This window comes from Lygodium microphyllum, chromosome 13, assembly GCF_053477565.2.
Source record: "Lygodium microphyllum isolate KBCC chromosome 13, Lygodium_microphyllum_v1.1.10, whole genome shotgun sequence".
In the NCBI taxonomy this organism is placed as follows: domain Eukaryota; kingdom Viridiplantae; phylum Streptophyta; class Polypodiopsida; order Schizaeales; family Lygodiaceae; genus Lygodium; species Lygodium microphyllum.
Window position 1 is genome coordinate 124,820,401 of NC_141147.1, and position 13,029 is coordinate 124,833,429.

General features: G+C 41.5%; 1 pseudogene; it reads right to left on the minus strand.

The window, feature by feature from the left end:
• Positions 1–5,830: 5,830 nt before the first annotated feature.
• LOC148027174 (uncharacterized) lies at positions 5,831–6,508 on the minus strand (annotated as a pseudogene).
• Positions 6,509–13,029: the final 6,521 nt, after the last annotated feature.

The following is a 13,029-nucleotide window of genomic DNA, read 5'->3' on the forward strand; positions in this document are numbered from 1 at the left end:
TATTCGAATGGTTGCTGTCTTTTCCAAAAATGTAACTTTGTGCACATTGTACTGCAAACATGAGTATCCAAGAATCCTTGTAAGTGCTTTAACACAGACAATTGGCCATGAGGCCTCCTCTAAGAAAGTGCTATGCAAAAGCAACGGAATATTGGAATCAACGTTCGATATATAATGCCCAAGTGCAACATCCTTTAGGGAACTACCACCAACTCTCGATCCTTTGGCTCTTCCCAAGAAATTATCCTCATCTACAATCTCCAACTATAAAAGCAACAGTCAGAATGAAAAAAATGAAAATATGTATGTGGTTCCACAAAAACAAAAGAATGCACTACCATTTTATTTTCATTACTCTTAAGTTTGCTTGGATTCCATAAGCTAATTGATGTCTCCTTGACATCCTTGAGCTTCTTTACATATTCTCACTCCTCCCTTCCAAAATTGGAGATTCTGTTGAAATTGGTCAAACTCTTTGTCAGCAGCCTATAACTCTTTCTCAGCATCTTTAACCTTGCTTAAACATAGGGAAAAAGCATTTGATGCATCTATAAAATTATCATCAGAAATTTGAGTAAGTCCTCCTTGGACTCATTTTCAACATCCACTATATCTTTTGCATCCTACAGATGCCTCTACAATAACTGCCAAGTAATAATCTTCTCTCAAATTGAAAAGAATTCGAAGATCAGACAATAACAGGTACTCCTTGTCTTTAATTGGGAAAGTAGGCAAAGATGGTACAATAAGGCTTGAAGGAGTGTCAAACGGCTCATCAACCTCTATAGAGGTCTCTTCAATTACTATCTTTGCTCTGAATTGAGCAACATCTAGGTCCTTTGCAACTAATGCTTCCATCTGGGTGTCTAGTTGCTCCTCAACATCAGCTTCATCTACAATCTCTTTAAGAAGGCAACAACTAGATAATTTTGAGGTTTCTTTATGCTTTTCATTAGATCTTAGAGGGTATTTCACAAGGGAAAATACAATGAATGCAGTAGACTTAAGCATAAGCTTGCATTTTTTTGGGTGTAAACAACATAACTCAGGTGCATAAAATCTATCAAGAGAATGATAACCACATTTCATGGTAAACAAGGACTTCTCAGTGCCTGACCTTCCAATTGGGGTGTGAACATACTCCTTGAAATCCAACTGAACAATAGGATATGCCAACTTTTCAAACTCTGCAAAATCTTCCTTGATAACTCATTTGAGAAATTGAGAACTTGATCAAGGTCCCATCCTGGATTGAAAATCTCCCTAGCTGTTGGATAGAAACCAATGTCAATATTGTTTTCTATGAGAAAATCCAAAAGCTTCTCAGAGTCTGTGACATCTATAATTTGAGACAGCCCTAGGATCCTCACACGACTTTGAAGCCTTTCCCTTCTTTGGATCCTTGCTTGAACCTTCAGTTATCACAGACATATGCGATGCTATTGAAACATCTGAGGCAACTGACTCCTTTGTCATTCTGGGCTCAAGGACTCTTTTCCTCTTCATAGATGTGGAGGCAGACATGTGTGACATCTCTGTACCAGACATCTTCTTGAGATTCAAAAGCTCAAGACTGCTTGCCTATACAATGCGAATATAAAGGTATAAGCTTTTTGAAGTGGTGCACTCGCTCCGTGTTGCAGAATCTAGCAATACGACACAAATGAGAGCCTTTCAGAATCCCCAAACACTAATATCGTGCCGTTTCCGCGAGAGTAGGAAAACAAGTGCTCAACGAGTCAGTAATACGACGTGATAGGAAGAGAATCAGATGCTTTCTATTTAACCTCTCGCGTTGTGTTGGATGATATAGGAATAGGACACGATCTTGATGGAGGGGGGTAATGGAGTGGGGCCAGGAATACAACACGATCTTAATGCAGGGGGGTGACGGAGTATGGATGGAGGGTGGTGACATGGAGATTGAAGAGAGACCAGGTGATGGAGCAGGTGATGGAGCAGGTGATGTAGGGGGTGACGGAGGGGGTCATTGATGAACAAGGAGATATAGGGGGGTGACAAAGGGATGCGAGGGGTGATGGAGGGGGTGATGGAAGAGGTGACGGAGCAGGTGATGTAGGGTATGACGAAGTACGTGAAGCAGGGGTTGACATAGGGGGTGATAGAGATGGTTCGATGCGCGAGAAAATGGAGAAGAAAAGTGCATTAAAAAATTTAGGTTTCCTTAAATATGCATGAGCGCGAGAACAAGGAATATTACAGAAACCCTAATCAAATAACCAATGAGAACATGACACGTGAAGATCCTCACCCGCGAGTATAGAAGAACTTCTTAGTTGGCACGAACGTGATTTCAAACCTTATGTCACGACTGCCATTGTCGGACAAATAGAATACTTCAACAGCTAAAGCAATAACTTTCATTACGTTGCATGGTAATCGAATCTCCAAAACAGCGTGATATCATTCATCAGCTCTTTTGCAATATCCTTAATCGCATTGTATGGTCATGGAATCTTCGAAACACCGCGATATCAATCACCAATACGAAGCGATTAGGACAAAGCAGAAACTCAAATTCCCTTAGTCGTGTTGTATTGGTCCTGCCTTTATTACCAAGTGAGGAGGAGTTCAAGGCTTTATCCAGTTGCTAATACAACGTGATGGGAGTTAGTTGTCTTTGTGTTTAGGTTCCTTATCGCGTCGTGTGGGTCTCGATGGCCAGGACAAAACAAACTGCTAGGAAGGTCTTGGTAAAGAAATCTTCTGAAGAAGGTCCTGAGCTAACTGTTGAGGAGACAATTGAAGAAGTTGTTGTCCCTGTTACACCAGTTGGTAAAGTTTGTTCAGGTGAATCCTCAGAGAACAAGTTATTTGGTGAGTTTGAGTCCTTAGCCTCTCCTTACTCTCAGGTTCCCAAGGAAGCCCTTGTGATGAAAAAGAGAAAGTCAATATGGTTTTACATGCAGAGATGTTTTGCAGAGATAAGGAAAGCTCAAAAGTCCACTGGTCACCTCATTCCTAAGGCTGCATTTTTTAGACTGGTTAAGGAGATATCTGATAGATTGTCCTCTATTGCTTCTGTGGATGACCTCAACAAGAGATGGTAGTTGTCTGTCCTACTATGCTTGCAAGAGACAACAAATGATTTTCTTATAGATTTTATGAATGATGCTTATATTGCAGCTACCCATGCACATCGAATTACATTAATGAATAAAGAATTTAGTATGGTTAGCAGACTCAGATATAGATTTGACAAATTTTTGAAGCCTCTTTCATCAATTGATCAAAAGGCATTTGAAATCCTCAATCTTTCACCCATGAGAAAGCAGAAAGAGCCACCAGCACCTAAGATTGAAGAGATTATCCATTTTTATTCTGCAAGGGTTGCAAGTGAGCAGGAGATTGTCTTGGAGGAGAAAAGGAAAGAGGTAATAGAAAATGAGGATTTGATTTGTCAGAGAAATATCATTACAAGATATAGGTCTTATACCGATGTTAAAAGCGACAAAAATATAAATAACAAAATTTGCCCTCGTCGTCGAAAAAAGCGTCGTTATTGGCAACGCCATAGAACAATCGGTATCAGGCTCGTTATTTGCGTCGGTATCAGCTGATACCAACGTAAATAATGATGCTGATACCGACATTTTGGGATGCTAATAATGACGCCAATAACGATGCGTGCAGGTAAATTTGTGACGCCAATAGTGACGATAACAGGGAAAAAAAAATTTTGTGGCAGGGCAGCTTGCACATACAGCACTGTGTGCTTTATTTGGGCCATACAAAATAGTTTCTGCACTGTGTACAATGCTTGTGTAAACAAAAATAAAGTGTACTGAAATCATAACATTGATACATGAAATAAATACATGATCGCATAATGAAAGCAACTGGTACAATCATGACAAGATATCACTACTACATAGAAAATGTCTACATAGATCAGGTGACAAAAAAAGAAGGGTGTGTGAGCTCTAAGGATCCAAGGGTGAGCTACATATCCTTGCCATCCGAAAGCTCATCCCGCCGCGCAAAGGAGCATCGAACGGACTCTGCAAAAAAAGAAACAACAACACATCAATCCACCATACAATAATGCATTCTAATTAAACATGGTAACTACGGACAAGAAAGATGAGTGACTTACAGGGCCGCCGCATCTATACAATCGGTCGATCAATGCAGTGAGACCGTGCCTCTCTGCATATCGAGTCTCAAGGCTAGTCAGATCGCGATTTGTAATGGAGTGTTGCAAAGAAAACAAAATACTAACTATTAGAAACATGATTGTCATTACAAAGGATATTGCAAAAAAAAAAGCAAGCAAAACAAAAGAAAAACTTACAAAGTCCTCCAGATATGTCCTGTGGCTGCCACTCCCAAGATAATGGACCACTCTGGCCTCTAGTCGTATCCTCGCTGCCTCGCACTACTGACTCCAACGTCCTGGAGAATCTGTAGCCTCCTCCCTCAATCGACGCCAGTCGTCTGCGTCTAGCCACTCAGGCTTTGCAACCCTACTCTTGAGTGCCTTGCGTGTGTCCGATCGTCTGTGTGACATATATGTACGCATGCAGTCCATCATCCAGCTCGTAGAAAATCTATCTGCTGAGGCTGGAACCAGAAACTCCTCATGCAAGGATGCTACTATGTAGTCCTTGCTCCCCTCCGATATATTTTTCCAATGATCTAAGACGTTGTCCTGAAAAACTTATTATCACAACTCTCTCATGCAAGCCATCACCCTCCTCTCCTCATCATTCATGATGATGGCTCCTGACCTATCATTGACAAAATAGGCATATCCTCCTGGGGTATGCCTAATATGGGTCCTCTCCCACCTACGTCCACGCTCTTGGGCATATCCAGGAGACCCCTGTACATCCGGTGTACTGACCGGGATAGTATCTATCGGAGTAGCATCCATAAGGGTACCACCTGTAGACGGCTGAGAAAAAGTTGGAGTCACTGGAGTAGATGTCTCCACAAGTGTGAAAAATCCTAGAGGTGACGTGACTCTAGGAGAATGACGAGACGAAGACACCGCGTTCGTGCCTTCACAGCATCCACATGAGCCACACTCCCTGGAACCGCCAAGAGAGCGAGGAGTCGCACATGTATCCCGTGCCAACCGTAGACTCACGGCCTCCGTATCTCTACAGCATTCCCCCTGACCCTGAAGTAGCACTCCCTCCCTCTGTCCCAAGTTTGGAGCGTCGACCTCGTCTGCTCGAAGCTGAAGCATCTGATCGCGCTGAAGTAGATCTAGTAGAGCGGCCTAACAATGTCCGAGACAACTCCTGGTTTTCCATGTCTTTGAATCTCGTGATCTGATCTGGAGACATGCGCGTGAAGATATCATGTAACTCCTTATCTCTCATCCCTCGACTCATCCTGAAAATGTCATCTGCACAAACAGAAAATGATAGCATAATCAATTTAAATCATACAAAGCACGGTAATATAAATCCTAAAAAAATTATCTCACTTAAAATACATATCTTATGTACCCTTATAAGCAATTACTCAACGAATTGAGTAAGTGGATGCTCCAAGTATGAAGTATCCTATGGTCCCATGTCAATCTCCTGACACAACTCCGCATACACTCAAAGGTTGATAGACATGTCACCACAAAAGAATGAGTCCACCTTGTTCTCAAAGAATTCTTGGACTCCTGTATTTCCATCATTGTTAGCCGATGCTGGCTCCTCTACATACTTCAAGCTTTCGTGGCCTCCACCCCTTGCAATATCGACCCCTCTATTTGCATATTGTCCTCATCTATGCTCGGAATATCACTTTGATCATATACTCTTGCACTTCGGGGAGGTGAAGGTATAACATACCACCATTGAGGTTATCGGGGGTTTGGATAGAAGATTACCTGTTCACAAACACGTACAAGAGAGATTAAACTATTGTGACATGTACCATGTCGTAATACAATTAACAAACAAATGAGTTCATGTACCTGTTCACAATGGGCCGGCAACACAAAGGTGTCATGCAAATCCGTCCATTTTTTTTCGGAATCTATTTCGAGAAATCCAGATGGACCTCGTCGAACTGTTGCTCCAGCTCCTTCAAGTACCACTTTGAACCACTTCACATCGAATAGTATCATGAAGAAGCTACGGTAATCCACCGTAACAATACTATGCAAGTTTTCAAAATACTCCATCTCATCTATAACCGTGTTTGGATCTATTTCTCGTTGTCGGCTCTCCTGCTCAAAACTTGCCATAATACCACAATCCATTGTGGAGCGCATTTTGTCAGTACGCGCCACACGAAAATGCTGTCCCCTCCGTGCGACCACGCTTCACTATATATTTTATACTATACATTGAAACACTCAAATTAGTTGTCGCATATAAAATATATATACAAAAAATCCTAAATATGTCATCACCTTTGGACTACATTCCCTCGAGAATTCCCAGTCCTCGATCGAGATCTCCGCCCCTTCGCAAGATGCTGCGGTCAAAGCTCCAAGAAACCATCGCGCTGACATGAACATCGGCATCTCCTCCATGCCCTCGGGATATCGAATTGGTCGATGGCGCATACTACATCGAAATTCAGATCGCACTTTCTCTCGATCTTCCCTAGAGATCTGGTACTTGGCGAGCCACCTCTCCATAGAGGTATAGTGCAACATACAAAAGCGATTCACCTTCTCCTCCATTACATCATCCATTCTTTTTTCTACCCCATTTCCAACCACCACATCTCCAGTTAGTCTATCATCGTCCTTCAGGGACCATAGCATTTTGTTGTCTAGATCCACCGTTGGTAATCATTGTGAAATATGCACTAGCGCCTCAGACACCAACCAAACTTCAACATGCTACCTTCTAGTCGAGCTCGTTGTCGCACAAAGCCTTTTAGGGTTTTCATGAAGCGCTCCAAGAAGAACATCCATCGCATATGGACAGGTCCAGCAATCTCCACTTCATCTACAAGATGCATAAGAAGGTGGATTTGTATCATGAGCATGTTGGTAGGTAGGTATTTCTCAAAGAGATAGACCGTCTCCACTGCTCCCTGCCTCGCAAATTCAATAGAGGATGTCTTAATCTTCTTCTATGAGATCCATTGCACCAAAGTTAACAACCTATAAATAGCCCCACGTATTTCTGGAGTAAGGCATTCTACGATCACGATCGATAGTACAAACTGCCACAAATGAGAAAGCATTATGAACAATGGCTACACTCCAAATAGCAAAATGCCCACGCTAATTACAATCCATTCGTAGTACAAAAATGACATATCTTATGCCAGTCATGGGATTTTAGCCCTGATAATTGGTCGTCTTTAGAAAATGTAGACATGAGAGAACGCATCATACCCATTGGAGTGCGGATAGACTTGACTACTTGCTTCACAATGAGCTCTTCTTTAGTGGACAAAACCCAAGGAGCGCGAGGTAGCTGCACGCGACCATCAGCACTCGACTGCGGGCCAAAGCGCCTCCATCTTGCCTACCTTCTTCAAATCCATTCGTGCCCCTATAGTGTCTCTCTTTCCTGTGATGTGGTCCCATAGCAAGCTGCCCACATTCTTGAAAATATACATGGGATCCAACAAGTGGTTGACTTGTAAGTGGGTCCAATATGTCAACTCATAGAAAACTGAGAACCACCACATTCCATTTGGATGTGACTCCCTATGGACCATTTTCAACTCGTACCAACTTGTGGCATTTATACGTGTTGGAGGTTGTCCAAGAAAACCTTCCTTGAGTTCATGATCCTCTGGCATATTGAGATGACAAGCTCAACACATGCGGATATTGATGATGGACCGCCTAGTTAGATGGGTCCACACGTCTACACTTAGCACGTTGGTGGTCATTATGACTCTCACATGGCCACTAACTTATTACTTATTATATTCAGGTTGTTACACCTATTTATAGCTGGCATAGTTATAGTGCCAGTCGACTAGTGTAGTCGATTATGCATTGTTTGACTTAGTAGGCCACTTTCCTTTATGTTGTATCTTATCTATACTTTGTGCACATTATAAAGTGTGTGGAAGAAGAAGAAGAAACCAACAAGAAAACGTTTTGGCCTCCATCTCTCTTCTTGTCTCTTGAGTGAGCTTCTCCTTGTGCATTCTGTGTGTGTTTAACGCAGCATCTTGAGCAAATCCTCCCACCACAAGATTCTTGACATAGTATCAAAGCTACGCCACTGAGAGAGGCTGATTTCGAAGTCTGAAGTGAAGGAGAAGAAGCAAGGTTCGAGCAAGCAAGTAACAGGTAAGAAGCCCTCCCATTCTTCCACTCTCTCTCTTGGATAGTGCTTGTGGAGGCACCGGAAGCAGGGCAGAGCAAAAATCTCAAATTGCAGTGAGATTTGGTGTGCACGAAGAGCGCTGTGTATTCTGTAGTTTAGCCCTTTAGGGCTTACCTGCAGCTATTTTGGCCATCCGAGGTCATTTCAAGTCCCGTTTTAGACTTGCAAGGTTACAGACAGCAGTTCGAGGTATCCTGCAATTTCAGTTGTGTCTGCCGTATACAGGTGCACAGGTTACAGATTTCAGATGTGAAAGTTCAAAGGTGTTTACCAACGAATAAACACAAGGTTTATCTACAAACTGGTTGCAGATTACATGTATTGTTGAGCAGACAGTGAAAAAGGCTGTTTGGTGTATTGTTGTGCACTACAAGTCGAGGTTGCAGAAGATTTGCTTGCTGTTTGATATTAGTTTTGTGATAATGGCAGAGAACAGCGGAAATCCCATTATTGAGAAGCTCGACAAGAATAACTAACCTTCATGGAAGTTCCGTGTGACGAACTTCCTTATTGGAAAGGGCCTTTATGAATTTATTTCAGGTGAAGAAAAGGAGCCAGAGCTGGGTATCCCTCCGACTGCAGATGAGTTAAAAGCATGGAAAGAGTGGAATGCGAAAGACAAAAAGGTGATGTATTGGCTATCTGCACTAATTGATAATACTATGCTGGGACATATCAGGAATGCAGAAACTTCACATGCAGCTTGGACAATTTTTGAGAGCATGTTTTTAGTAAATACAAAGGTACGAAAGATTCAACTCAAGCAAGAGTTGAATGCCTTGAAGAAAGGGAAAATGTCTGTCAATGAGTATGTTTTGAAGGTGAGAAGCATTGCAGATGCCTTAGCAGCAATTGATACAATGCCAGGTGATGATGGTTTGGTTTCATCCACTCTGAGTGGCCTTAACAGTGAGAAGGCATGGAAATCATTTTTTACTTCAGTATATATACGGAAGCCATTTCTAGATTTTGATGATCTGATCTCTCTCATGATTACTAAAGAGATCAATATGTAGGGTGATTCGTCTGAAAGAAATGGTGAACAGGTCCAAGCATTTTACTCGAGTTCAGGAAGTGGACGTGGAAGATCCTCTTCGAGAGGCTGTGGTATGGGACGTGCTGGCGATAACCAGCAAAACAGGTTCAATCAATAGTTTGGTGAAATGCACATTTCTGGAGGCAGAGGAAACTTTAGAGGCAGGGGGAGCCCTAGAGGAAGAGGTGGATGGTAGAACAGAGGTTCTAACAACTCTGGTATTGTGTGTAACTACTGTGGCAAAGTAGGTCATATTGCAGCCCAATGTTATGCTAAGAAAGATGATATTCGCAGTGGTAAGTTGTAGTAAGGAAACTATGCATTGTCTTCACGACACAATGAAGACAAAAATGAACGTCTGTTTGTTATGCAGCATATGCTGAATGCTGTTACAGGAAAGGGAACACATGATGATGTCTGGTATGTTGATTCAGGTGCATCCAATCATATGACAAGCCATGCAGAATGGTTTGGAGAGATGCAGGATTTGCAAAATGCAGGTTATGTGCAGACGGGTGATGATTCATACCACCCAATTTCACACATTGGAAAAGTTCCCTTGTCCTTGTATGATGGTAAGAAAAAGAGTCTTTTAGATGTACTACATGTGCCATCTATTACAAAGAACTTGGTGTCAATCGGTCAGATGGTAGAGCAAGGGCTGCAAGTCAGATTTAATGCAAATGGTTGCTTTGTAGAAGACTTCAATGACAAGTGCAGGTTGGTTGCAAAGGGAAGTAGAGTTGGACGTATGTTTACTCTGGATGCTGGAATTCCTACTATGAATGCTGCTATGTATGCTAAAGGAAAAGGTGTTGTTGTAGATATTGAAATTTGGCATAAATGCATTGGACATGCAAATGTACAAAGGCTGAAATTAATGCAATCCAAAGGGTTGGTTATAGGTTTGCCTACATTTAGAATTGCAAAATTTCATAAGGTATGTGAAGCATGTCAGTTTGGTAAGTAGGCAAAACAACCCTTTTCACATGACAGAGATGTAAGCAGAAATATCCTTGATGTTGTGCATACAGATATTTGGGGGCCTACACAAAATGTATCTCTTGGAGGCAGATCATACTTTGTCACATTCATTGATGATTGTTTTAGAAATCTGTGGGTATATTTTATGAAGGAAAAGAGTGAAGCGTTTGAGCACTTTAGAACTTTCAAGGTTGCAGTTGAAAGAGAAACAGGCTTGAAAGTAAAGTGCTTGAGGTCAGATGGAGGGGGAGAGTACCTCTCGAATGAGTTCAGTGATTTTCTGAGGTCTCATGGGATAAAGAGACAATTCACATGCAGGTATACCCCACAACAAAATGGGATTGCAGATTGGAAAAACAGGCATATTACAGAAGTTGCATGTGCCTTGATGGGGCTGAAAAGAATATGCCTAAGCATTTTTTATCTGAGGCTATTCATGCTATTGTTTATATTATGAACAGAACTCCCACAGTTACAATTCATGGTATGATCCCCATAGTTACAGTTCATGGTATGATATGCCCAGGAGCATGGACGCAGATGGGAGAGGACCCATCTTAGGCAGACTCCAGGGGGTTATGGATATCTAGTCGATAGTAGGTTAGGAGCCATCATCATGAATGATGAGGGGAGGAGGGTGATGACTCGCATGAGAGAGTTGTGCCAACAAGTTTTTTGGCACAATGTCTTGGATCATTAGAAGAACATACCGGAGGGGAGCAAGGACTACATAGTAGCATCCTTGTACGAGGAGTTTCCGGTGCCAACCGCAGTAGATAGATTCTCTACGGGCTGGATGATGGATTGCATGCATGCATACATGTCACATAGACGATCTGACGCACGCAAGGGGGTTTGGATTGGTATTTGATGGCAAAGCAGGTGGTCGTGTCCAAGACTTACGGAATGACGATGGAAGAAAATGACTAGTCAATGGAAGAACTAAAAGAAAATGATCCCCTAGCTAATGGTCATTATGGTACTTCATCAAAATGAACCCAAAAGTATTGCCATAGAAGAAGAATCCCTTAAATTGAGTATAGGATATTTTCTTCAAATGTTATGACTATGAGTATAATTGATTGGAACAAATTTTATAACTGTGATACACACACACACACCCCCACACAGGCACAAACATTTTTACTATTTGATATTGTCTTTGATATGGTAACCTTGTATTACATTGTTGCATTTGATGTCTTTCAATCATTACAATAAAAGTTGATAAATTTCATAGATGGCATTAATTTTTATGCATGGACCTGGGACAAAAAAACCACATTACTAAGATGCTTTTTGTTGAGACTAGTTTATTATTAGAATAAGAGATCCTCAATGATACTCATAAATTTTGTTGACTAGGATTACTTATACTCAAAGCCCTCTAGTGCAGTTGTATAAGTAATCCTAGTAGAGCCCCTCTAAGATACTCAAAGTATATAACGTAGAGATCGTAGCTAGGTATATAAGGTATAATGGCCATACAAGAAGACACCTCAATAATTGAGTGATCACCACTAAATCCCAAAGAAGAATCTTGTTCCATCCCCTTCAACTCTATATTCACCTCGTGAAGAACTTCATTAATCATAACATCTTTGTCACCAATCTTTTTGTTGCAATGATGAAGTAACATATTCATCACTTTTCCTTTTAGCATCTAAGGCATTATCCAATCTTTTAGTCAAGTCCAAACATTTAGTCTTCAACTCATGAACCTTATGAACCAATGCTTTTTTTTTCTACAATAATGAATAATTATCTACCGGGACAAACAAATCCTTGATCATGGTATATGGCCGAGATATAACATCAATAAATCTCTCAACTACTATGTCCCATGCATTTTTTACATCAATCAGTAAAGCATTTCTTATATCTTGAAGTTTAGATTTCAACACCATGGATGCATCAATATCAACCTCAACGTTTTTCAAAATTTGCTTCTCAACCTCTTGCAGAGGCTAAAACCTCTCAAGCAAGAGCTTATGGCCAACTTGTAACTTGACATACATCTCCATAAAGCTATCCATTTGAGCCTCGTTTTCCCAAATTGTATTACAAGTCATTAAATTGTTTGTTGTAACGTAGACAAGATGGAAAACAAAGAAGGTCTTGTTGTTCAAGATCGCAAGGCGTATCTTAATCAGCGTGTCCCATGTCCTTGCTCTCAATGCAAGTTAGCAATTAGACGAAAAATCCGATTGTCTATAGAACACATACGACGATTTGGCGAGTTTCAATCTGAGATCATTGATTAGGCGATTGCGGATTTTCAGCAAACGGTAATTTGAAGTTAATATTAATCATGCATTGTACTCTCAAGCTAATTGAAAACCATATACAATAAGATTGGGTCTTGCTGGCAAATTTTCTATCCAGGGAGGTGATGTCTCGTCCCAAGGGGGAGTGCACCCTTTGCGGCCAATTAGAAGAATTCATGGGCGTACGATGGATGGAGTGCAAGAGCCAATCCACCACTCGCAAGGCCAATCTATACCGTCAATGCTAGAGGAGACAGACAACCTTCCAGACCTATAACCTACAATCTTGGAGCCTGAGATAGAGGCAATGATCGATGCATTGATTCCCATGGATGTTGAGACTTCTGATCCGCTTAGAGAGAAAGCATCCATACCTTTATATGATGGGTGCCGAGTATCTCGGTTGAAGAGACTGCTTGTACTCTTAAGTGTGCAAGCAAAATGCGGGTGGAGCGATACGAGT